General features: G+C 41.0%; 1 long non-coding RNA gene and 2 pseudogenes across 2 annotated transcripts; all 3 read right to left on the reverse strand.

The window, feature by feature from the left end:
* Positions 1 to 2885: 2885 nt before the first annotated feature.
* Positions 2886 to 4379, reverse strand: LOC146273447 (uncharacterized). Its single transcript, XR_014766676.1, has 2 exons — positions 4217 to 4379; positions 2886 to 3557 (listed from the first exon to the last, which is right to left on the reverse strand). It is a non-coding gene; the product is annotated as an uncharacterized LOC146273447 (long non-coding RNA).
* Positions 4380 to 10196: 5817 nt separating this feature from the next.
* LOC146273448 (uncharacterized) lies at positions 10197 to 23947 on the reverse strand (annotated as a pseudogene).
* LOC146273449 (uncharacterized) lies at positions 23474 to 26790 on the reverse strand (annotated as a pseudogene). Its single transcript, XR_014766690.1, has 3 exons — positions 26782 to 26790; positions 24596 to 24892; positions 23474 to 24392 (listed from the first exon to the last, which is right to left on the reverse strand). The product of XR_014766690.1 is annotated as an uncharacterized LOC146273449 (transcript).
* Positions 26791 to 27746: the final 956 nt, after the last annotated feature.

Genomic DNA, 27746 nt, shown 5'->3' on the forward strand with positions numbered 1-27746 from the left:
TCTGTAGAAGGATGTGCTGTTATTCTTGGACTTTGAATGACTTTGAAACTACTTATATGGAAGTCCTGTCCTTGGAAAGCTATGTTTGGCTTGTATACTGTTTTGTACTACTATTGAACACATTTGTATGCATCTTCAACTGATGTTCTGGGCGTTGATGGTTGTTTGTGTGTGGTCAGGGCCAGAGGTAACATCTGACACACTCTCCCGAGTAGGCTACATAGGTGTTGGCTGCTCAAATTATTCCTTGTAGTACCATACCATTAGTAGAATAGAATATCTTTATTGTCATTATACTAATAAAGATATTCTATTAATGGTATGGTACTATAAGGAATGATTTGAGCAGCTAACACTTATGTAGCCTACTTGGGAGAGTGTGTCAGATGTTACCTCTGGCCCTGACACACACAACAAACAACCATCAATGCCCAGAACATCAGTTGGGGTGAAGACACATTTTTGCACTGTTATGCAAAACAAGAAGCTTGTAAAAAGCTGTGTTATTGCTGTCAAAGAATGTATTTCATTTGGTTCATTCTGTAGAATGGTGTGGTGTTATTGAATTGGCATTCTGGTAAAGATTCAAAAATATATATATTTGCCTTTCATACCAGTTCTGAATGTTTTATTTATAGCAACCAAAACAAGTTTTTACTGTAAATGTTACAGTTCACTTTTAAGTTTACTGTAAACAGAAGAACATTTCGAACGTATTTTTTACGGTAGATTTCTGGCAACCACAGCTGCCAGTATTTCACCGTAAATTTTACGGGATTTTGTAAACATTTAGACCATATTTTTTACGGTAGATTTCAGTCATAGTTGCCAGCTTTTTCTGTAAATTTCACAGGATTTTCTAAACAGAAAAAACATTTAGATTGTATTTTTTACGGTATATTTCTGCCACAATTGCCAGTTTTTTCCTGTAAATTTCACAGGATTTTCTAAACATATGAACAATTCGACCGTATTTTGTACGGTAGATTTCTACCACAATTGCCAGTTTTTTCCGTAAATTACACAGGAGTTTGTAAACAGAAGAACATTTCGACCATATTTTTTACGGTAGATTTCTGGCAACCACAGCTGCCAGTTTTTTACCATAAATTCTACGGGATTTTTTAAAATTCTTTAAATAACTCATGGTGCTCAATTGTTAAATGCTTCAGGAGGACAGTCATGCCTTTAGAAATACTAGGGGAAAACGCCAGAATTAGAATTTGAAGTAAGAGCAGGAGCAAATGCCAATTTTTATCACCTATTCCTACAATATCACCAAACAGCAATGGAATGTTTCTGACAAGACAGAGTGACTGGTTAGAATTGAGCCCTATACTATTTCCACTGTGCTCTAGATGAACCTTTGTGGGACCATTTTTTCTCTCCAAATATCCATAATCATATGAATCAGGGCTCCAGACTAACTTTTTCCCTTACATTTACATTTATTCATTTAGCAGACACTTTTATCCAAAGCGACTTCCAAGAGAGAGCTTTACAAAAGAGCATAGGTCACTGATCATAACAACGAGATAGTCCCAAACATTGCAAGCAGCCAAAACATGAAGCATACATTGTGAAAAAGCTAAACAAGTGCCAAAAGGGAAGACCCATAAGAGCATGTAGTTATACAAGTTACAAATTAAAACAACATGAACCACAAAAGTGCAGGACTGTACCTGTAAAAGAGCAATCAACAGTAAAATATTACACAGCAAGTACAAGACTTAACTTCGTTATATCTAACCTACAATAGCAACAAGTCACTCAATAAGAGTCATAGTGATCCTGGAGGAAACTAACAAGTCCAGCCAAGCATTCTTAAGTGCCGTTGTACTCCCGGAACAAGTTCGTCTTGAGCCTTTTCTTGAAGGTGGGGAGACAGTCAGTGTCCCTGATGGAGGTGGGGAGCTGGTTCCACCATTGGGGCGCCAGGCAGGAGAAGAGCTTGTGTTGGGACCGGGCAGTCTTGAGCGGTGGGACCACCAGGCGGTTGTCTGAAGAAGACCGTAGGTGACGGGTGGGGGTGTAAGGTTGCAGGAGAGACTTGATGTAGATGGGTGCAGTCCCGTTCACTGCTCGGAAGGTCAGTACCAGGGTCTTGAATCTGATACGGGCGTTGATGGGTAGCCAGTGGAGGGAGATGAGGAGCGGGGTAACATGGGAGCGTCTGGGTAGATTGTAGACCAGGCGAGCCGCTGCATTCTGAATCCTCGGAAGAGGGCGGGTTGCACATGCTGGGAGACCAGCGAGCAGCGAGTTGCAGTAGTCCAACTTGGAGAGGACCAGTGCTTGGACTAGCAGCTGGGTGGAGTGCTCAGACAGGTATCTCCTAATCTTTCGGATGTTGTAGAGGGTGAATCTACAAGACCGGGAGACTGCGGCGATGTGGGCCGTGAAGGAGAGCTCGTCATCCATTGTAACCCCAAGGTTCTTGGCAGAGGATGAGGGGGTCACCGTCGCAGATCCCAGGGTGATTGACAGGTCGTGGGAGATGGAGGGTTTTGCCGGGATGATGAGAAGTTCTGTTTTGGCGAGGTTCAGCTGGAGGTGGTGCTCGGTCATCCAGGCGGAGATGTCTGCGAGGCAGGCCTCAATCCTAGCAGAGATCCCCGGATCGGTCGGGGGGAACGACAGGTACAGCTGGGTGTCGTCAGCGTAGCAGTGGTAGGAGAAGCCATGGGAGGTGATGATTGGTCCAAGTGAGGTGGTGTACAGCAGCGGTCCCCAACCTTTTTTGCGCCACGGACCGGTTTAATGTTGCAAAATTTTCACGGACCGGCCTTTAAGGCGTGGCGCATAAATACATAAAATAAAATGATACGACCGGCATACAAACGGTGGCATTTTCTAAATACAATAATAAACGTGAATCCACTGTGTACTCTTATGCAACTTTATTAGCAGCGGCCTCGTAACATCGTGCCAACAACATAACATGAATCCTCTCTGCCCTTATTATGTCCATGTCTCTGCGGCTCTGCCCCGCTCTGCCCCAAACACTCTCTGGTCGCTATGGTAATATTTAAACATGCCTTCAAAATAAGACGCAACACAAAAACAAATATTTAAGGTGCATGAAAAATACATTTATTTTTATTTTTTATAAAACTGAAATAATGTAATTATTTATTCTTTCTCTGCGGACCGGTACCAAATGACCCACGGACCGGTACCGGTCCACGGCCCGGGGGTTGGGGACCGCTGGTGTACAGAGAGAAGAGGAGGGGTCCAAGGACGGAGCCCTGTGGGACACCGGTGGAGAGCTGGCGGGGGTCTGACAGTTTGCCTCCCCAGGAGACCTGGTAGGATCTTCCCGAGAGGTAGGATGAGATCCACTGGAGTGCAGTGCCAGTGATGCCCATCTCTCCAAGTCTGTAGAGCAGGATCTGGTGGTTAACCGTGTCAAACGCTGCAGAAAGGTCCAGCAGAATGATGACGGATGACCTCGAAGCCGCTCTGGCAGACTGGAGGGCAGTGGTGACTGAAAGGAGGGCAGTCTCTGTGGAGTGGCCGGTCTTGAAGCCCGATTGGTTGGGGTCAAGCAGGTTGTTCTGAGAGAGAAAGTTAGACAGTTGGTTAGATACAGCACGTTCAATTGTTTTAGAAAAGAAGGGTAGCAGTAATACCGGTCTGTAGTTCTGGAGGACGGCAGGGTTAAGGGAGGGTTTTTTGAGTAGAGGAACAACTCTGGCCTGTTTGAAGGCAGAGGGGAAGGTGCCAGAGGTAAGAGAGGAGTTTAGGACATGGAGCAGAAAAGTTATGATAGAGGGGGAGATAGTTTGAAAGAGAGGGGAGGGGACAGGGTCAAGGGGGCAGGAGGTGGGGCGATGAGAGAGAATGAGGTCAGAGAGCTCTGACTCGGACAGGGGAGAGAAAGAGTTTAGACATTTAGTTGGGTCAGTCATGAAAGGTGAGGGGGTAGGAAAGGTGGGTTTAGGGAACCGACTGCTAATGTCGGAGACTTTTTCCTCAAAGAAGGAGGAGAAGTCGTCTGCTGTCAGAGTGGAGGGGGGGGGGGGTGGGGGGAGGGGGGGGGGTGGGGGAGGGGGGGGGGGTGGGGGAGGTGGGTTAAGAAGGGTGGAGAAGGTAGAGAAAAGTTTGTGGGGGTTAGAAGCAGAGTTAATTTTGTTAAGAAAGTAGAGGGTTTTAGCACCAGTTATGTGAGAAGAGAAGGATTTAAGGAGGGAGTGATACTTATCAAGGTCCAGACCGTCTTTGGACTTGCGCCATCTCCTCTCAGCTGCTCGAAGGGTGGACCGCTTTTCACGAATAACATCCGTAAGCCACGGGCAGGAGGGAGAAGATCGTGCAGGCCTGGTTGACAGGGGACAGAGAGAGTCAAGTGATGCAGTTAACGTGGTTAACAGGGTGTCGGTGGCAGTGTTAGTGGGGTGGGACGAGAACGCGTCAATGGGAGGGATGGAGGATGTTACAACAGAGGAGAAATGGGAGGGGGATAGGGAGCGGAGGTTGCGCCGGAAAGTTACGAGGGGAGGGGAGGTAGGAGGAGTTGGAGGGAGAGAGACAGAGAATTTGATAAAGTAGTGATCAGATATGTGCAGTGGGGTTACAGAGGTTAAGTCAGTGATACAGTTACGTGTCAGGACGAGGTCTAGCTGTTTGCCTGCCTTGTGGGTTGCCGGTGTGCTCAGCAGCGTCAAATCAAAGGCAGTCAGGAGGGACAAGAAGTCAACAGCCTGCGTTCCTTGGAGGTGGATGTTGAAGTCCCCAAGGACTATCAGGGGGGTTCCATTATCCGGGAGGACGCTGAGGAGCATGTACAGCTCGTCCACAAAGTCAGCTAGCGGTCCTGGTGGGCGATAAAGAACAATTAAGCATGCTTTGATAGGATTAGTTATCATCACATAATGGTGTTCAAATGATTTGGCAGTAAAAGAGAGTGGCGTGGATGTGTATTTAATATATGGGGAAAGAAGCAAACCTGTCCCACCACCCCGCCCAGTTGAGCGGGGTGAGTGAGTGAAGGAGTGGTTGACGGAGAGAGCAGCTGGAGTTGCAGTGTTCTCTGGGCGGATCCATGTCTCTGTCAGCGCAAGGGCATGAAGAGAAGCATGGGATGCAAACGCCGGGAGGAAGTCTGCCTTGTTCACAGCAGACTGGCAGTTCCAGAGCCCTAAGGAAAGAGAGAGGGCAGGTGGAGAAGATCTGGATAGGTAGTGAAGGTTAGAAGTAGACCGTATATATTTTGTGACATATCTACGTCTACGGGTAGTGTAATGAACAGGAATGCTAAAGAAACACATGCTAGCTATGAATAAATTCTAGGTAGAATATAATCTAATTATGAATATGAATAGGTTGATACTTATCAGAAGAGGTGATCCTCCTCGTCGGCCTTCCTCGGTGGACTCCCGCAGGTAGACTCCTTTGTCTTTGTTCGACTGAGTCTTTGTGCACCGAGGCTGCCAGACGAGGCTGCCTCTAGAGTGCCAGCTGCCTTAAATATGCAAGGCGCATCTGACAATGACCCTAATTATGTAAACAAAGGCCAGGGTCTCACGCAGCGACAAGTACCCTGAGCACGATCTCTAGCTAGCTACTTAACTTAAGGCCTGGATAACTGCTGTTTAGCAGCCCTGCCCAGACACAAGATTTAGCAACAACACAACGCAATACTACAAGTTTAAACTCACTTACTTGGTCAGGAGACAGTCACGATGTACATACAGTAAAAACACTATTCGCTCTGAATCTGGTTACAGATGTCAGGGCTATTTAGCTGCTTCCTACAATGACCCTAATTATGTAAACAAAGGCCAGGGTCTCACGCAGCGGCAAGTACCCTGAGCACGATCTCTAGCTAGCTACTTAACTTAAGGCCTGGATAACTGCTGTTTAGCAGCCCTGCCCAGACACAAGATTTAGCAACAACACAACGCAATACTACAAGTTTAAACTCACTTACTTGGTCAGGAGACAGTCACGATGTACATACAGTAAAAACACTATTCGCCCTTGTTTGCACTGGTGCGCCTAACTTTTTTATTTAGATGCACCAGCACAAAATGTAGGTGCGCCCAAATTTTTCCTTGCGTCGCCACAATTTCAAGGTCACCTTTTTATCATGCTCCATATACATTCATATATATTATGTAAATGATCTTAAACAAGAATAAGGTGTAGGTAAATATTGGTTTTATTTGAAGCACAATTAAATTGTACATAGAAAAAAAAATCTTGTCATCAGTGCTTCACTGAGCCGCCAATCTAAAACATTGCAAGCAAAATAAAACATTTCAAAATAGAAAGTGCTACTGACCTAACATTTTATGGCTCAAAGTCTTATAGCGGGTCCCCCCTTGCTGTCGAATGCCCTTCAGATGGCCACACCTGTCATTTGGCTTTTTGGCCTTGGCTTAACCAGCTTGCCACACTCTCCCAAGCATCAAAACCCAGCTCCATGGGTTAGCTCCATGGCCCAGCTCCGTAAGTCAGGGGTAGACAATTAATTTCGACAAGGTGCCACATGAGAAACTTGAAATGTGTTGGAGGCTGCATAAACCATAACTTGAACTTAATTCTGCTCACTATTCATTTCCCCCCATTGTAAAAAGCAGTATAGTATATGTTTTGATTAGCTGCTACTGGTTATCAGAAGAATAAAAATATTCTGTAAATGTTTTTAGAAATATTTTACATGTTGGTCAACTAGGAAAAGACTATAGAAGTAACAGTAAAAACTAAAATAATCATGACATCAGTGTTTCATTTGATATGTAAGTAGTCAATATTCACAAACCATGAAAAGTTGTTTTGCAGAATGTTAAAGATATGCAATTGATAAACTTTGTACAAATTTTGTTCTGTGAGAGGAATCCAGTGGGCTTGTACAAGTGCATCGAAATCTGGCTGAATGTCTGACGTGGATATGCGAAGGACAGCTGACAGGTGATGGATCAGGGACCTGCAGTTTAACTTGCAAACCATTAACCATCAGCCCACGCAACATTCTGTACAGGGGCGCAACTACCCAGTGTCGGAGGGGTATGCAACAACAATTTTGGCGCCCCCCCCATAAAAAAATAAGTGTGCCGGACATCATCATGTATGGGCTTTAAATAGTAAAAGTTTATTTTCAAGGGTATCAGCCACTGTAGGCCTACCATAATGATACATAATTATATGGTATTATTAACAATGTTAACAAATAATAAACAGTTGTAAATTGAAAAACATTAACATTATCATTATAACCTATATAACATATAACCAATGCAACATAATGCCTTAAAATGCAAAAGTAGGCCTACAAACAAAGATCCTTTAGAACCCTCCTATAATGTAGCTTATGTAACAGTGTCACATTTACATTTATTCATTTAGCAGACGCTTTTATCCAAAGCGACTTCCAAAGCGAGTGTTGCTACCAAAGATTCTAGAGCGCTCTTTAGTTCCTACTAAATTGTAACATAGTAAGGGTTTGGGCTTTTGCACTTGCCCATTAATCTAGTATTGCATCAAATGAAATACTTCGTGCCACACTGTTTTTTATTTAAATGACTGCTAATTGGGTTAGGCGATCATTACTCATGTTGGAACGATATGTCTTTATCAGGTTTAGCTTGCTGAATTATCTCTCTGCAGAGGCAACTGTCATTGGCATTGTCAGGAAAACTCTCAGAGCTACCGTTAGATTTGGAAAAACCAAATCAAGGTTCTCCTGTAGGAGGACATTTAATTTATCCAGAGCCTTTTCATGACCCCTAAGTACACGGCTCGCTGGGTACATTTCCTGAATGATATCCCTTGAAACATCATTGGTAGCCAGGGCATATCTTGTCACTGATTCCTCCAACTCAGCTTTTGTCATGTGTTCCATTTTATAGATGAACTTAAACTTTTCGGACAATAGCTGAAGATTGCTAAATCTGTCAGACGACTCCTGAATTACTGTGTCAGCCTGTATGTCTGACAGCACAGCTAATATGAACAGCTATACATCTGAATAATTATTGATTCCATGGTAAACCAGAGTTTTTGCACAAGTTATGTTTTCCAGCTTCTTGTCATTTATTGTGAAGGCTACCTTATATTTACCAGTTGTTATTTTATCTAAATAAAATTGAGATATGTCATGCATGGGATTGGTACCATAGGGTTTAACCAAAATCTAAATCTTGCTATTATAAACATTGGTTTGGATTAAGATAGCCATAAACCCCACTTCAACTGCTAGTGTTAGAAAACAGTGGCGTTAGCTAATCTGAGACCAGTCTGTTAACATGAATATTTGCAAGCCTCCAAGTTTGGTATCTAGCTTGATGCATGATGGTAAACCAGAGTTATTGCATTAGTTATGTTTTCCAGATTCTTGTCATTTATTGTACATGATGCTACTTTATATTTTCCAGTTTTCAGCTCAGCAACCTTGTTTTTGCATATTCTAAACTAGTCTTAAACCCCAATTTGGCTGCTACATTCCCAGTGTTAGCAAACGCTAGCTGTTAACATGAATATTTGCAAGCCTTCAAGCACAGACGTGACACTTTACATCTTAAGTTTTGCCTTTCACCATCCACATATTTAATTGATGTTGCATCCCTCGACATGTCATCTCCCTTTCCCTCTTTCTTTTTCTATTTTTCGCTCCTGACAGCTTTTTTGCTTTATCCATCTTCGCTCAGTGCTCACGGCGCCCCCTCTCCCTTTTCTATTTCAAAATTCTATGACGGAGTCTTATGAGATAGGGCGCCTGTTAGTCCTCAAAACATTTATATAACATGAGGAAATGCAGAAACGCACAACAGAAGCTAAATATTGAAAATACACCCAAAAAATGTTTTACATTTGTTTACATTTATTTTTCACCATCGCTTTGGCGCCCCTAAACGCCGCATATAGCGCATACCCACTTTTTGCGCCCCTGCTTCTGTATTGACCTTTTGTTTTTCATTTTCAAGGGCTAACTCTCCTGTTGGTGAGGTGGTGCAAGTGCACATTTGTAATCGCCTTATCACTAGTCTTTCAGGACTACATATTTACAGCAGCTCAATACATTTATTTATTACATTTTTGATTTACCTCACGCAGTCCGGATTGGGACAGCCTGTGGGCCGGTTTTGGCCCGCGGGCCGTACAATGCCCAGGTTTGCCATAACTGATTATCAGTTATATAATCAGAGGCAAAGACCCGCCCCATCTCTGTCTCTGATTAGTTTAGACCCCGATATGATCCAACCATGAGTGTGAGTTCCGTCAAAGAAGAAACAAACGCTTTGTTCCTGGAGAGGCAGCGGAGGTTAGGTGCACCGGTGCGACCCAGGAACATTTTTTGTCACACCCGTACAAATATTGGTCGCACTCTAGAGCCCTGTTCTGATTATATTCTGGGGAGCAATTCACTGCGTGTAACAACATTTTCCGAAAGATCCTCAAACAGTAGTTTCATTTCAAATTGCACAACTCCTTCTAGGAGACCAAGCATCACTTTAGAGAGTAGTTGTGGCACACATGAAAATACTGGAGACTATTGAGTGTCGACGCAAAATAACTCAAACATCCTCATTGTAAAATAACTGGATATCAGCCTTTTTAGTTAAAAATAGACGACAGGAGTAATGTCCACTAAATGATTCTGTTAACCCAAGTATTGAGTGCATCCACAAGTTGTCTCCAATTACTTGACATATTGTGCCATACACTCTACTCGTTGATATGGGTAGTTCAATTCCATCTGTCTCTAGAATCTTTATGTCACGAATCAACGGTTCCAGGATGGGGTCAAATCCATACGTTTTTTACATCTTGCATGAAATAAAGCAATCAAATAGATATTCATCAGTCTTGAATTAAATTTGGGAGGTAGATTTCAAAGCACAAAATAAAGGGCACCAACCTTGTGTACTCCACGTTTAGAACCAAGAGGGTTTGCGGTTTCAAATTAATCGTAGTACACCTGAATTTGTAAAGCACTGGGATGTTTTGAGAATAATGGACGACTCTGGAAGTAACTTCCATTACAAATGTCTTCAAAATGTGATTTCTGCCTTCCTGTAAATTCTGTCAGCAGAGTACATACATCTACGTTTCGACACATACATTTTAAAGTTTCCAAAATTGGGACATACACATATGTACCTTTTACTGGGACCTGATCATAACATCCAGTTTTTTTGTTTCTCCTCAGTCGTATCTCATGCCAAGCACAATTTCAACTGGCTCCACAACTCCCCATTTGTCATTGAAATAATTAGTTATTTTAGTTTTGGTGTTAAACATGAAAAAGGGACTCTCAAAATCAGCTAAACTTTCTTTGACAGCTGATCTGACAGGGTTATTCGGAGGAATGACAGAAATCACATCTTGACGAGTTTGGGTATGCATTTCTGTAGTGAGGTCATCAAGGTCTGAAACAACTGATGATACCAAGCTGTTGGCCACTGCACTGTAATTTGGCTACAATTAAGGCACATATATCTGCCGTCTCTCCTGGAAAAGCTAACATTCTCAGTGAGAGCAACTTGGGGATCACTTTCTCCAACAAACAAAGAACCTGGCTGATTATTATTAACATTTTGAGATTACTGTTCACCTCATGACAAATCAAAAGCGGAACTGCCATCAACAGCATGAAAACTGTTCAAATTGTTTCGAAACTCAGAATATGAGCAAAACTGCCGTCTACAGCCACTCTGCGCACACAACAACTTAAACTTAAGCGAAGGATAGAAACTGTGTGCGACTTAAATGGGACAATCTCGTTGTTATGATCAGTGACCTATGCTCTTTTGTAAAGCTCTCTCTTGGAAGTCGCTTTGGATAAAAGCGTCTGCTAAATGAATAAATGTAAATGTTAAATGAGCAATCAACGAGTGGCCGTGCGTGCCAGATTTTACAGAGGAAACACTAACATTTAAACTAATTTAAAAGCTTTGCACGCAGTTCCCTTACTCTGGGAGACTCACTTGAAAGACCAACGTCTATGTTGTAAACTGTGGTCTGCAGGAAGGTAAAGAAGTTGACCTTGAACGTTTGCTTCCTCGTAGGACAAGTTGAAGACATAGTGAACTTTGAAAAGTTAATCAAAGGCATTTAAGGAGCTGGTTCCAGAGCGAGGGATAAGGCGCTTGTCCACAACAACGTAAAAGTGGTCGATCCTGCCCAAGATCCTTCCTGATCCCAGGAGTTGGCCCTCCCTCCCACAGAGATGGCCTTCAATACTGTTGCAGGACTGAAAAAAAAATAGATTAAACAGGAAAAAAACGAATTACAATGTGAAATGATAAATGCATTAAACCTGCTACTGTTAACTTCCTCACCTTCAAATGAACTAAAATAGAATTTAAATCAATAAAAACAAATATGACACACCTTAAGCCAATATGAGCCTGACAAACCCAGTTGCTTTGTGTATTACAATGAAAGGATAACCATTAAAGGAACACCCCACCACCACCACCACCAGAATTGTTTTGCTGATTCACCCTCAGCCAAACCAAGCTATGTGACTAACTTACTTCATTAGAACAAAGAGTTGTACATGGAAATTCGAGAGCTGTTGGTCACTATAATGCAAGCAATCAGTTAGAGATTCTAAAAGGTACATTTAAACAGTCACACGCTAGCAATTTTTTATCCTGACCAACGGCTCTGCACATGTTGCATGTCTCACTTATTCAACAAACCTGTTTCAGATCTTCACCTCATTAGGTAAGAGCTACATGAACTAGACTGAAGGGTTAGTAAACTCAAAAATGAAAATGATGTCATTTACACACACACAACAGCTTGTTCCAAACCTGTATACATTTCTTTGTACTGCTGAACAGAAAGGAAGATATTTTGAAGAACGTTTGTAAACAGGCCACTTTGAGCTGCCATTGACTTCCACAATCGGAAAAGAAAAGTAGTATGACAGTCAATGGCTGCCTAAAGCGGATAGTTTACTAACTTTCTTCAAAATATGTGTTCAGCAGTAGAAAAATGTATACAGATTTGGAACAACCTGAGGGTGACATGTTTGGGTGAACTATCCTATCCTTAAGCGTGTCAGGTCAGAGAGACAAAATGTGCAGAGGCTTCAGTCCCAAGGACAATTAATGAAAACCACTGCATTTTAGGGTTTATAACCCAAATCTTTGCAACAGTATTGGGAGTTTTACCTTAGGAAAATGCACAAGTCTGTCAACAGGCTCTGTTGGACTGATCTTAGTCTTCTTCCTCCCTGGAGGAGGAGGCAGGAGATGCAGCAGCAGCAGAACAGATGACATGTCACTGTCCCAATCTGAATGAGTAGATGGGGGTGATAAAAAAAAAACTTTGTGCTCACAATAGCAAGAAACCAAAGAAAATATTACATTATAACATCCTCACAAATCATGCCAACTATATTCAGATCCTTGTCCACCAGCTGCATTGAGAATACACCAAATTTCTGCTGTTGAGGTAAGAGACTTGGCTTCATTGATGATCTTTTGCTTGAATGCAGTCTCACACATCTTAAGAAACTTCTTGGATGTCTCAGCATTGAACAGCAGAGCAAATCCTGATTTATCTAATGACAAAGCATATTAACAAGATTTCAAGAGGTTACTTGGGACTTTTTTTAATCCTTTACCACCAAAATGGATAGTGTGCATGTTTTGATAGACTTTAAAATAATTCCAGTAAATACACATTCATGATTTCTTAGTCTATCACTGTCTGAAAGGCATGTACAAGCAAGAGTGACATTTATATAAACACATGACTCAAAGTAGCAATTATGTTAAAGAGTAACCAAAAGCAGGTTTAAAATACACTTAAAACAATCTTGGAAAAGTGGAATAAAAGTTTTATTACCAATCCTTTTACATCCAAATATCTTGGAAACACATCAAGGACGTCAGCTGACGTCAGGACTATGGACCAGTTTTGTCTATGCTTAAAAGTGTCCTTCATCTTCTGCATTACTTCAGTTTCATCAGCTGTGTGACTAAGCGATCAAGTTTTAAGGCGCCAGGAGTGAACCCCGTTCCCTTTTCCAGATTGTAGAAATGCTCCTGTCAAAAAAGACGAGAACATTTCGTAAAATTTACAGGCCAGAAAAAAGGAGCATAAAACATGTCAAACTAAATTGTGTTTCAAGTACATCAATACAAACAATTCTTATATAGCCCTTTGCTGAAAATTGGTCTTTCAGGCTAGGAAAGAGAGAAATAATGCCCAAAGCATTGGTTTCCCGCTGTTTGTGGGTGGGGATCCTCCTGCAATGTAAACAAATATATTAGTTAATGATCAACAGTCTTTCTACATCAATTAACAGCTGTGTGTTTTTATTATAAAAAACAAATACAAAAAAAACAGAATAAAATTGTGAAATTATAGGGAAAAGTTAACCATAAGGAAAAACATGCATACATACCCGTTTTGCCTTTTCAGCGTCTATGTTAAAACTGTTGCTGACCATTGCCGTTTGATTTTACACTGCGCTCTGGGTCTCTTCATGGTCTGTTTAAGAGAGTAAAAGAGTGTCAGTGCATGTGCTGGGGGTTGAGGTACTTGTGGGTGAAATCTCTTGACAGAAAAAAGCAAACCATAATTTTAATGTTTTCTCTGAAGGCATTAAATCAAACAAAATCTGAATGTTCTTCTGAAGCAATTATTTTCCATCACAAATACAAATTAAAGGTTTAGTTTAACAAACAAAAAAATGTTTAAAAAAAATGTAATTAATTACTCACCCACATTACTTAATATCAGCTTTGGAAAGGCAGATTAAGATATTTCTGATGGAATCAGAGCTTTCTGAACCATCTATAGGCAGCTACATCATTTTAACTTTCAAGGCCCAGTGCTGTGCTGCCATTTACTAATTAAATGGTGTAATGGAAAGCCATGGGAGAGATATTGTTGAATAAACTAGTTATTTTTGCCCACTGAAAGTATTCTAGTCACTTCGTAACATTAAAGTTGAACCACTGGAGTCACACATACTATTTTAATGTCTTTACTACCTTTCTGTGCCTTGAAAGTGGTAATTACATTGCTGCACATGATCTCGGATTTCATCAAAAATCTCTTCACTTGTGTTCTGAAGATGAACGAAGGTCTTACGGGTTTGGAACAACATGAGGGTGAGTAATTAATGACCTTTAAATTTTTGGGTGAACTAACCCTTAAAAACAAATTGTAAAGATAAAGATACACCCTTGTAAGTTCTCATTCTGCTATGTCTTGCTGCAGATATACCAGATCCTTTTGTCCACTTTTTCATCACTGGATCTCAAACTCAAGTTCTCGTTTTATATATTAACCCAAACAAATCTGTGACAATATTTAATAAACTGCTAAAAACTCATAAGTGAGCACTTAATTGTATCCTGGACTATTTTAGACAATATTTGCATGATTAGCACCTCTCATGTTACTGCCAACTTGTGATGAATCCCTTGTTGTATTAGCGCCTGCTACATTTACATTACATTTAGTCATTTAGCAGACGCTCTTATCCAGAGCGACTTACAGTAAGTACAGGAACATTCCCCCCGAGGCAAGTAGGGTGAAATGCCTTGCCCAAATGACGGTGTGTCCTTACACATCGTCATTTGCCTTAAATGCACTATGAACTTTATGTTATAAAACATAAAAGGTTATATTTGTATTAACTAATACTTAAGTTAGTTAATGGTAAAGAAACACATGAAATTCCATGCTTTTTGGCGTAAACATCATACCCAACTTAAAAGTGGTACAGCTCCCATATACTTTGACACTCTGGGGTGTTCCTGACATAATTAGAAAGGTAAAATTCTCAATTGTTTTCACAAAAGTGTTAGGGTGACTTGAGGACTTACTGACAGAGAAACAGAGGCTAGAATGGAGGTGTTCTCTTTCCGTCCAAGACATCTGTAAAATGATGAAAATATACTGCTGTGAGCACAGCTATGGTTGTCTTTATATAATACAGACAACTCTAGGCCATAGCCACATGTATCTGCTTACCATAGAAAAAATCCAGAAGCCAAAAGACTCAAATTGATTTTATATTATTTTTTTTCTACAGATGTGTGTGCGTTTTTCTTATTTCAAGTTTTAAAAGTGCAAAGAAAAAAGCCAAAAAAGTAGGGATGCACGATAATATCTGCACGTCATCGGTATCGGCAGATTAAAGCTTCAAAACTTAATTATCGGCATCTGCAGATATTAAACTTTCTGCCAATGTACCTGGCCGATAAGGTGACGTTTAAATAATGCGCAAGCGAAGCAAATGTTTAATTAAGCAGTAAGCCCGTCGCGTTGTGCCTAACAATTCCCCCTAACTATACTAAATCAGCGCAAAACACAGACTTGCGGGCGTTATTGCTTTTTTTTAACTGTTACCACAAATATTTGATATGGTTTCATAAATAAAGACAATCAAATTTAAGAAACAAAATAGTTTAATAGTAAACCGTCATTCTTCCGCCACTACAAAGTATAGTTCCTACATAAATCGTTGCCACGCAACAGAGTGAAAACAGTGGACGGCCCATATCGTCTTTATATATTGCCGGCTTCATTCCTTGCCTTTGCTAACGCTTCAATTTCAGCCTCTGTCTTCTCTGCATGCCTGGTCTTTTTAAACTCTTTCTTCTCTATTCTGTTAATAGTCTCCCACCACTCGTTAAATGTCAGCCCACCCAGCAAATCAAAATTCACAACAAATTCTCTTTACGACTAGGTTGCTTGCTACCGTGTAATTTGTAACATCTTTTTTTATTTGAAATATTCGATGCGCAGTAATATGGAATGTTATGTTATGAGGACAACACAACAAGATTATGCTGGATTTTACAACAGCATGGAACGTGATATAGCCGGAATCAAGGATTGGAACAATCAGTTTTAGAAGTTACTATGAGCGCCAACAACATGATTCAACATGTCGGCTGTGTGGCAGGACTTCACAGTATCAAAGGAGGATGACAAAATAGCTATTTGTTTTTAAAGTGTCAGTGATGCGATACATTTTAAGTTTACAGAGTTACAGCTGCATTTCTGCAACTTTCAACACAGTTTTAAGGAAACTGTAGTTGTTCAAGTTCAAAGAGGTACTGTTCAAGTATGAAAATTGTGATGTGAAAATATTAATAAATCTGCCATATTTGAAATCATTTCAATAGTTTTCATGAGTGAATGTCTATTCCTAAAATTATACAAAGTTTTTTATGTCCCGTATCTACAGAAAGTACCCCATCATAATAACAGATTAATTCTAGTACAGGAGAGACTTTTCAATAATTAAAAAGCAGAGGTGTATATATCGGTAACGGCATTGGCAATCGGCCAAAATGAGCTTGTAAATATCGGCATATTGAATATAGGCTAAAATTCAATATCGTGCATCCCTACAAAAAAGTACAAAATACAACACATCTCAAATACATAAACAGTTATACATCAATCTCATGCATACTTGAAATAACTATATTCATAAATATATAGAAATAAGTAATCATACATTGTTCAGGACTGATTTGCATTATTCGAGGCCTTGTTTTTGCTTTGACACATCTTCAGCCATTATATGGTTAACATTTCAACGTCAAATTTGGCGTCTATCGACTCGTCTGCTCATTGGTTATAAAGATTTGACAGTCTCGTAACCTGGAAATGTAACTGGTCTGAGCAAAGATCAATTATCTCCGCGTGGGTCCCACAACGCCTCAGAGACGTGATAGGCTTTCAGCTCGACTAGAAAAGGTTCCCGTTGACTGATTGACTCATACTTGGTGTCATTGGAAAGCTCAGATCTTACAGAATACAATGATGCTTACATTTTGCATGTAGCGCCTTTGGATTACAAGCGAACGGCGATACTAAGTCCAGAGATCAACAACTGTTTAGCGATTTTACGTTGTGATTCGGCCAGAAACCTCAAGATTGTGAGGAGACCAGCTCGTTTTGGATAAAATGGTTTTGTTGCCAGGTTTGAAAAAAACGTTTTTGGAAAAATATCTCTGTTGGTCAGGATACAAGGAAACAGAAGCATGGCTTTAGACACCAGCTGCGCAGTGTAAATTTGTATTTCTGTATTTTCTTTAACTTTATAACAGTTGTATGACTGCTATGAACCATATTATGCTTTTTGAGTGGGCTTAGTTTAATCATGTGTCTGAGCTTTCGTTTGATGTGTCGCATGAGCATATATTTAGAAGATGTAATGCTTTAAAGTTAAAAAAACTTTTATAAGTGGAGGTAAAATCAACGTTACAGGGGACAAAGTGTGCCTTACACGGTACAGTGATTCTTAATGTTTCAACAAATTAGACCATATTGTAAGGTGTTAACATACTCAAGCCCTGGTTACTTGAGTTGGCTTATACTTCAAGCACATTTCTAAGCTTCTTGCCTTCATTAAGAAAATCTTGGAACGTAGAATCGCTGAGATATTTCACAAATTTCTTTACACCTTGATACTGAACTTTAACCAGGATGATGAAAGCTGTTGGTCAAGAAAAAAAACTGATTATGACGTTGTTAATATTAAAGAAGTTCCCACGAGCACCACACTGTTACATTAAAGTGAAATTAGAGCGAATTAATTCGTATCTACTATCATGTAATTGTAGTAGCCTACATATTGCAGATGAAGTATGCACGTGGTCTCATGTGATGAGCACACGTTAACTTAAGTCATACTGGCAGAGAGTTCAGCTTAACACTTCTTGCTTGATTAATGGATAAATGTTCTCCGCTGCCTTTTAAAACTTAAGTTCAAAACTGCTAACTAAAATAAACTATGCAACTCTTACCTCAGTTTGCCAGGGAACTAGCAAAACAGCCTCTAGATCCTATCGATGGTCTGTCATTGTACATGAAAGGAAATAAAGTTAGCACCCGGACAATGTTGAGAAACGTACTTCTTATATTATTCTGAATTGTGAGAAACGTAAATGAAACATGAAAATTTGTCAAAACTTAAGTGGTTATCAAATATTATACTTGTTTGAACTCTCCTCTCCTCGTCCGCCATTAATCAAAAAGGAAACAATGTGCAAGAACCGGAAATCAGATCAACTTATCACCAGAGTCAATTATGTCAACTCAACTCGCTGTAATTACGCTGACTCCAACCACTGATTCACTCTTCAAGTGTAGATGCCATTCAAATCAACACCAGAATCAACACTTTTTAACTCTAACAAATTAACACCATAAAAACAACTCTAAAATATAACTGCAAGTAGCGATGCGGGTTCCTCCGCAAAATGGCAAAATTTTATAAATCTGTTCACTACAAAAGATTGAGACATGGACAACAAGGGAGCAAAACAACTTTATGTTTAGCCAAAAACATTTCCAAACTCTCAGTCAATCCGCAACTAACTAAAGTCATGTGGGAAACTGGGCTAGGGCAGCATGCATTTTCATCTCCCTGCAAGAGTAACCTGTATTGATTTAACAGCCGACTCTCTGGTCCGATTAAACTACACAACATACACAATCAGGGTGACCAACAACATTATATTAAATAACCAACAATAACATTACAAACATCTAATTGAACGAACACAACAAATGAAATCCCTCGCAAGGCTGTTGTAAACAAACTATTTTCCACAAGTCTTTGCGTTTTTGGACATGCCGCACTGCATGCTGGGTACCCAAGGGATCTGACGCTGATTATCTAGCAGTGCTCCGACTGCGTGATATGAGTATTAGTTTTTTGTCAGCTTTGGGACAAAGGTTAAGAAACGGTTGACATTTCAAGGTTAAATTGCATGAAATTGTGCATGGTATTTCAGAATGATGTCTGCCAGTTTAACTAAACAAGTAATCAAAATTATTCCAGGCCAAAACACTGTGCTTGGATTCAAACCTGTGACCTTCTGCTTTGCAGTACAATGTTTCAACCCATTGAGCTGCCTGCAAGTGTGAGACATTTTTGTCAGTTTCAAAAAAGGAAGATGTTTCTCCTGCAGCATGGATTGTTCGATTCGGCCCAAGTTTTGACATATCAAGGTGAAATTGCGCATGATACTTCAGAACGATGTCATCCTGTTTAACAAAACAGATATTCAAAATTAAAACGGGCTAAATAACTGTGGCTAGATTTGATCCTACGACCTTATGTTTAGCAGGTCGCAGTCCTAGCCCAGTGAGCTAATCTCAGTGTTGAATCTTTTGATGTTCAGTTACTGTATAAAAAAGTAAGCTGTTTCTCCTGTGGTAAGTGAAAGTTGAAACAGCTTAATTCAATCATATTTTGACATACCAAGGTGAAATTGTGTACGGTACGTCAGAGTGATGTCACCTTAAAGCCTATTAGGTTTGAAAAACCATCATTGAAAATGACATTTGATTTAGTGACACAAACATATTGAGTTAATGTGGAACATTTTTCAATACGTCAATGATACATATATGTACCAAATTCCAAGTCAATTAGACCTTTGGTTCAAGAGAAGAGGAATTTTGAATGTTTTCCCAAATTATCAATGTACAGGAAAATCCATCATGGCGGACCTTATGGGTCCTTGAGGCTTTTTTGTTCCTCATGAAAAATGAGGCATGCACACCAAGTTTCAGAAGAATTGGAGCAATGGGGTGGAAATGCAACCACTCTGAAAAGTGGACATTTTGTCGCCTGTGGCGCCCCCTATGGTCTGATGTGGGCCAGTCTGTGTTTGGGCCGTAGTTGTGGCATGTTGTATCAATATGCCAAATTTCAAAACTTTTTACCAATGTGTTCATGAGATAAATTACAATAATAATAATAATACCAACAATTACAATAGGTTCCTCCTGACGGAGGAACACTAACTACACTGGATATTTTGCTGTGTAGACACAGTAGTCTGTGGGGTGACTCTGGAGGGCTAGTAGGCAGGGGCAGGCCAGCTGGATGAAGCTGTCTAGGGCTGAAGAGAAGCCGTCCAGCTAGAGAGGGGAAGTCCAGCAAGGGGTCTGTGTTTCTCTCAACATCTGTTGCATCCTCTGTTACACTCAGCATCCTCTGTTGTTGCTCTCAGTATGTCTCTGTTGCACTCTGTTGAGCAGGCTTCTGCATGACCCTCCAGACTTTTCCCATCTACACTTGATACAGACTTCAGTTTTGACTGTGAAATTCAGTGGAACTAATTCAAACTTGAATCCAAATGTGTTGACCTGATGGAGCCCCATGCAGTCACTCAAAACATGGGTTAGATTCCAGGCTCTGGCAAGTATTTAGCTCTAAACTGGTCAATATACACATCTGACCAAAGATCAGTTCAACCTTTGCCTGTAAACAGTGATTCTGATTGTCAGAGACCTTTAAGTAGTTTGACCTAGTGAAATTGGCAAAACAACCCGGCTACCGTAGGTCGCTTTATCAGGCAAAATGATGAATGAATCAGGCTTGCTTTGAAAAAGCAATCTGGCTATTCAGCAGGCTCTTGTCTACAAAAAGCATCCTTAAGGTTTCTGGAGTAGAATTGAGTAATTACAAAATTATTTACACACTGCCAGTGAGTGAGCCAAGTTTGACTGAGACTAACGTCAAAACAATGTACAGTAATCCAGGGACGCAGTCTCACTCCACTTGCAAGTTTTGCACAAATCACAAACTAAACCATCTGGCTAAAAGCACAATTCCCAAATGTCTTTAAGGCTGCCCTGTTCGTCTGTTTTGGTGTAGACAGAACTGTAAAATTGTGAATTTATGAACATGACGCGACCAAAGCATGGTTGCCGCCTAAGCCTATAGACCAATTATCACCCTACGTCACACAATTGTCAAGCAGGCTCAACTGCGCATGTCGGTTGCAAAAGACGAACTTCTCCCCGGTCTATAGACCAATTATCAATACTACGAAACAGAAAGTGTACTAGCCACACAACAAGAGTTTTGTCTGGTCCAGAGCAAACCTGAAGTAGCACTCACTGTAATAATTGTTGATTTGGAGATCAAAGTAACCTCTCACAGGTCAAACAATTTTATATAATTTAGAGACAGTTACAGCTTTGTATTTAACCTGTTTACTGTAGAGAAAATAAAGCTGTGGCAAGACAATTGTTTTCAATTAGAATATTCCCTATATGCTAAGTACCCCTTGATAGCTAATGACTTTAAGTCCAACACTTTAAGTCCAACCCCCTATTATTGACACCAAACAGATATTTAAGACAGTGAATTAGTAATCCTTAGAACTATGTCAGCTAACAGTATGGCACCACCAGCACCCCAGCTTAGTAAAAGCCCATATGGTCTAACACCAGCATACTATCAGGAACAGTTCCCCAAACCCACATGGAGGAAGAACAGGCCCATGGAGGGGCAGAGGGAGAGAGAGGGGAGGTTTTCAGGGTGATACATTGTGTTTTGGTTGCCGACAATATGAGTCTTAGTTTTGTGTCCAGATGAGGGGCAACTAAGAACTGAAGCACCCCTTGTATATTCCCCCAGACACCATTGAACCTTAAGGGAAGAGACTTACTATGCAAATTGAATGGGACAATCCAGTGTGGAAACACTGGGATCACTCTGGACTTTCCTGAAATCCACAAAATTGGACGTTGGACTGTTGCACAACCATGAGACAGGATTATAACAAGGATTATATTTCTGGAATGATGCACCCAAAAAACTTTCACTGTACCATGAACTATGACCCACACTCCACAGATCTTGAGTGGGGTATCGAATGGGTGGAGTACTTCAATGGACGACACCCTGGGTAAACACTCCTTTGAACAAAAAGACTTGGGGTCCATGGTAAGACAAATGTCTGCACCATCATACCAAGCTCCCTTCAATCAAGGGCGTAGGTTTGGTCTCAGACTTGGTGGGGACATCCACCCATCCGCGCAAATCGAGATGCCATTCTGTATACTACCCCTAAAGAGCTAGTATAACTGAATGATCTAAAAATGCACTCTCCAAAAAAAGAGGCTGTGATGATGAGACTGTAATGCTGAACAACAAAATGTTTTATTATCATAAACCTCACCTGAAGCCCTGATGCTGTTTCCTCATCCTGCTCTACATCTGGAGTGTTTTCACGCTGTCTTTCCTGCATACAAAATGGTTCATTCATTTTTTAGCCTATCCTATGGCTAGCAAGTTTAACCCTCCTACCATATTGTATACAGTGTTATTTGGACATTAATAATCAAATAATGATTCATTATATTTGAATAACCAACAGTGTTAACTTATTCACATTGCCAACTGTTTTTCCAGCACCTGTCTAGCAATGCAGTGATAGTCTATCAACTCTGAATTTGTCCTAGGCTAGACTCCTAACCTTGGTTGAAAGATTAGCTACAGAAGCTAGGTTTAGCTGTAACAATATCCTGGGTAACATATAATATCACCAGTTAATACTTTTCCAGTGAATTTGCATTTGAAAGCCTGGTCACTACCACTGCTAGTGAGGCTAGTTATTTAGCCTGACTTACACTGCTTTTTCAAAAAGCTTTGTATGTCCCCTTTCAAACCGATCAGAAAGGAACGGTGACTTCAGCAAATCCATTGCAGCATGAACGAGTGGCTGTAATTGTTGGTTATTGAAGGCTCACTGCTTATTTGTTGTTGGCAGGTTCCAGAGCGCCACGGAATCCACCTCCTGCCGTTTCTGTTCGGGGATCTCGAGGGGGACATCATTCAGGCTGGGGAACCCGCATCAAACCAACAAGCAGCTTCTCGTGAGTGAAATGAAAGACATTGGCCGTGCATCGAGTTAGAACTGCGACAAGAGGACTTTGCACCGGCCCTACACCTAGGTGGACTAGTGGTGCAGCCCGACCCATCCAGTCCCTATTCTGGTCAGACTTTCTGCTGATTACTTTTATTTGGTCGGGAGGGACCCCGACCAAATTTGTTTTTCTGTCTTTCTGTGTTCAGCCTAATTGCCTGGACAGGGGATAGTGTTGGGGGTGGGCTTGATGGGAATTACAGGGCTTACCTCTTGGCTCTGGATCCGTACTCCTGGATAGGGGATGTTTGGAGTTACTTTTGAGTTTACCCCGGTGGACAAGAGGGTCATCTCCCTACGCATAGAGGGGGAAGACTCTGGACAGACCTAGTAAGCCCAAGCGAGTATTGCAGGTGAACTGGAAACGTTCAAGAAATTTTCAACTTTTCAGGCAATGTTGGGGGCATTTACAGTTTTTTTCAAATGCTTACACACATTTTTTTTGTCCTCTTTTTTCAAAACTTAACACACAAAATGCAAATGCCTTGCAAAATGAAGCACTGCAATCAAAATATCACAAACATGTCTCAAAGCACACATTTGTCTCATGTTGCAAAAGCTTTTGCCATTAAATTACATTTTTGGATATATCATATACACACAGTTATTCAAAACCTAAAGCTCTTCTTTCATGAGCTCCTTTGTACATTTCTGTTCAAGATTACAGTTTTTGCCTATTGCTTACACACGTTTTGCAAAATTTGGCTCATTGTGTCAAAACTCTACACACAAGCAAAGAAGACACAACACTGGGAAATAAACTATTCACATGTATGTCAAATTGAAACTCTGCTATCAAAACCTAACAATCCTTTGTCAAAATGTCACTGATGACAAAATGATACCCACTTGTATCATATGAATACACTTTCAGATCAGCAGCAACACACTAGTCTACTTTATATAAAAAACTGCAGTCTTTTGTTTTCAATGTTTTTATTCATTTCTATAGAAGGCATGTTTTCACAACAACAAAAAAATGAAATACTGAAATCATTACTTTAGTGTATTTTACAGTAAATTCAGTTAAATCAAAAAATAAAACAAACAATACACTGTAAACACAATTGTGCGCAAGTGGGCTTATGGATCCTGCCATTTGTTGGGGTCTGGCCACAGAATCTCAACAACATCACAAGCAATGTCTTCTCTCGCTAACCATCGGGGAAAAAATCCCCTTGTGTGGCGAATCCATCCCTGGATTGACCTCACCTCAATGTCTCCGCAGGCCTGTTCCATTGCCTGCAGAAGAGGCATACAGGGATGTGGTTGGTGGTCATATATGCGCCATCTCCAAACGGAAAATAATTCCTCTATAGGATTTAGAAATGGCGAGTAAGGGGGCAAGTACAGACCTTCAAATTGATCATGGTTGGTGAACCAGTTCTGGACCAGAGCAGCCCGATGGAAACTAACATTATCCTTGACAACAACAAAACTGGCCTGCACTACACATCCTGTACCACTGCATCATGAAGTGCATCTAGAAATGTGATTGTGTTGCGCATTATAGAGACCCAGTTTGGCATGATGGTGCAGTAGCCCTCGAAGACTTATGGCAGCACACAATGTGATGTTTCCCCAGCGCTGCCCCGGGACGTGCACAATTGCCCTTTGGGTTATTATATTATGTCCCCGTCGTCTGTTTTTGCTAAGGTTGAATCCAGCCTCGTCAATGTAAATACATTCATGGGACTGGGCAGCTCCATCCATGTCCAAGATTCTCTGTAACAAAAAATACATATTGTGGATGGCTTTACTCAAAGCACACACACTTACTACATTGACTACATATACAGAACCGACCCACCCCCCCACCACACAGGTACCTGAATGTATCTATGTGGAACTAATCCAGTGGTACATATTCATCTGTTACTGGACTGCACCCATTCTTTATTGTATGTGTAAAGGACTGAAACACTTACCTGTACATATTCTTGTTGACGTTCTTTGATCCTGACACCGATCCTCTCAAATGGGACCCTGTACAGTTGCTTCATGGTCATGTTGTGCTCTACCAAGATCCGTCTGATAGTTGTAATGCTTACTCGATTTATGTTGTTGAATACTTGCCCATCTGCAAGTATTTGTTGCTGTAGCTGGTGGAGACGGATTGCATTGTTTGCTCTGACTTGGTTCACTATGGCAAGTTCCTGCTGTTGGGTGAACAGGCGTTGGCGTCCACCCCCAAGGTCTTCTAGCCATTCCGTAGAAAAATGCAACTACAAATTGTTCTCGTTTGCTTCTTTTTTACAGTACTGTGTATACTGAACTTTACTGTATTTACCATACACAGTACTGAAACATCTCAACACGTTATCACAGTATGTTTCACAAAACTACCACTTTTGTTGAAAAAGGAGCATTAGCCACCCTAGAATACAATAAATGTGATACAGAAACATGATATGGTACAGTACAGTAAATACTCTAGATACAGTCTGAGTAGAGTAGAGAGTTGAAGACATACCTGTTTTCCAGTCGGAATGTCCTAATTATGGATGAAACTGTGAAGCAGCTTAGATTAGGATGGACTCTCTACCCAGCTTCCCTCATAGTCAGACCATGGTTTATGACATGGTCCACCAAAGTTGCTCTTATGTCATCCGAAATAATGGTCCTTGCGTGGCCTCTGACCACGTCCTCTCTCTCTCTGTCTTCCTCTGCCTCTAGCTCTCCCTGCCTCCATGCTTGCAAAGTTGTAAAAATTGCATAACTGAGGCCTTTTTGTAGCTGGCTGATTGGTGTTCAGTTTTGTAAGTAAGTGTTTTCAGGTGTGTGTCTATGTCTTTTCAATTAACCAGTCATGGTTAATTGACACACGTAAACAAGATTGAAACTAAACTTTTTTTTTTTTTTTTTACTATAAGCATTTGTGGTTGTGAATACGTATTACACAATACAAAAGAAAGAGTGTAGTAGGACAGAAACCAAACCTATTTTTGAAAAAGATAGCGGAATGGTGTGTCTGTGTGTGCCATGAACTGTAGCATACAGTAACATACTATTTTCTACAATATTGTCAAAATGTGTTCTTACAGTCACTGTACTGTTGCACAGTACAATACAGTAATCCACTAGACTGTGACCAATCATGCAGTGCACTGCAGTCAATGGATGTATGGGTGCTCAAATATGTTTGTGTATAGTATACCATGTGTTGTGCTCAAAACAGCTATTAGGTGTACATTAGAACATGTGTAAACAGGTATGTAACAATATACTGTAATCTTTTCACAGTAAAGGTTCAAATTTGACCCACCACTCAATCAACTCAAATTAAGCTATTTATAGACCTATTCTAAAGCCATGGTTGGTTGGTGTTGAGTAAAGCAATGAGTGTTTGCACATGTAAGGAGTTAGTTTGAGGCACTGATGAATTAGTGTGGCATTTTTATTGTTTTTGTTTGAAAAATAAAATCAAGATGCTTCCTGTTTGAATTGTGTGTTACGTGGAAAATTGTGTGTTGGGTTTTGCAAAAAGTGTTTCATGAAATTGGAAACTGAGTCAAAGGCCAAAAACTGCGTATTGTTTTGCAGATTTGAGGTGTGGTTCTTGTGTTTGAGTGTCAGGTTTCAGAAATTGTGTAAAAAGTAAGGAATTTGTGTGTAAGCATTTGAAAAAAAACTGTAACTGGAGAGGGCAATGTTCAGAGCTTCAATTGCTGAAGCCATGATGGAGAGCTGCAGTCTCAAGGTCTTAGGTGCCTCAAGGGGCAGTAACCCCCAAACACCTTGGTGGACACTGGTAGTCAGGGAAGCCGTCTGACTGAAGAAAAAGGCCTTCCGGGATATGTTGTCCCAATGGCAGGTGCAAGGTACCGACAAGGCCCAAAGGACTGCAGCCTCTGCTGTGAGAGAGGCAAAACAGTGGGTGTGGGAGAAGTTCGGAGAAGCCATGGAGAAGGACTTTCGGTCTGCAGCAAGGCACTTCTGGAAAACCATCCAAGGTTATTGGGCGGTGGAAGCAACACTTTGAAGAACTGTCAGCACACCTTGTATGATAGAGGCAGAGCCGGAGGCCGATGGGGGGATTTTTGACAAAGTGGGTGAGAACACCCCTGTACTCACCACTTGTCACGTTGGGGTCATGAGGTCTGGTTAGTCTTACCAGTTGCATGTGCACGTACTCTACTTGGTTTAGGTGGGAGTATTTGGTTTGTTATCGTCAAACACAGTCACAATCTTTGATTAGTAATGATACCTTTTATTTATGTTGCAGGATGCAGACTGAACAAATGTTCGTTTCATTTCTGCACACTCACGGTTCTTTGTTTAGATCCACCATTCAGGACTCCGGTTTGGGAGGGGGCCGCCCAGCACTTCCTGATTTTATGGTGGAGGTGATGTCAGAGATTACATCATGGGTTGAACCAAGTGGAGGGGGGGGAGGTACTGTGTATTCATGTATGTCTCTGTTGTATCGGATGGCTGAGATCATCCGCATCTTGGTTTGGGTAGTCTGAAGAGGGCTAGGGGACCCACCCTATAAAGCCAGTGAAGGGTTGCTTGATTGGGGGGAAGGTTGTGCTACCACAACGAGGTCATTTTGTTTAGGTTACTTATGATTTGAACCTGCAAAGTATTTAGTTTTTTTGCTTCTGTTTCTGTTGGTTCGTGGAATGAAGAACCTCTTTATTAAATCCTCAATTCATGCAAATCTCTGGACGTTTGAGCCACACTACCTCACAGGATTCGGATTCAATTTCCCTGGAGAAGGTTAATGAGGTAGTCAAACAACTCCACAGTGGCAAAGCCCCAGGGATGATGAGATCCAACCAGAAATGCTGAAAGCTTTTGATTTGGAGGGGGTGTGGTGGATGACCTGCCTCTTCAACATTGCATGGAAGTCTGGGACAGCGCCTAAGGAGTGGCAGAACGGGGTAGAGGTTCACCTTTTGAAAAGGGGGACCAGAGAGTGTGTGCCAACTACAGGGGTATAACACTTGTCAGCCTACCTGGTAAAGTTTACTCTAAGGTGCTGGGGAGGAGGGTTCAGACGATGAACCTCGGATTGTAATGGAACAATGCAGGTTCTGTTCTGGCCGTGGAACGACAGACCAGCTCTAGGTTCCT

Source organism: Hypomesus nipponensis, chromosome 9, assembly GCF_054491055.1.
Source record: "Hypomesus nipponensis isolate SF chromosome 9, ASM5449105v1, whole genome shotgun sequence".
In the NCBI taxonomy this organism is placed as follows: domain Eukaryota; kingdom Metazoa; phylum Chordata; class Actinopteri; order Osmeriformes; family Osmeridae; genus Hypomesus; species Hypomesus nipponensis.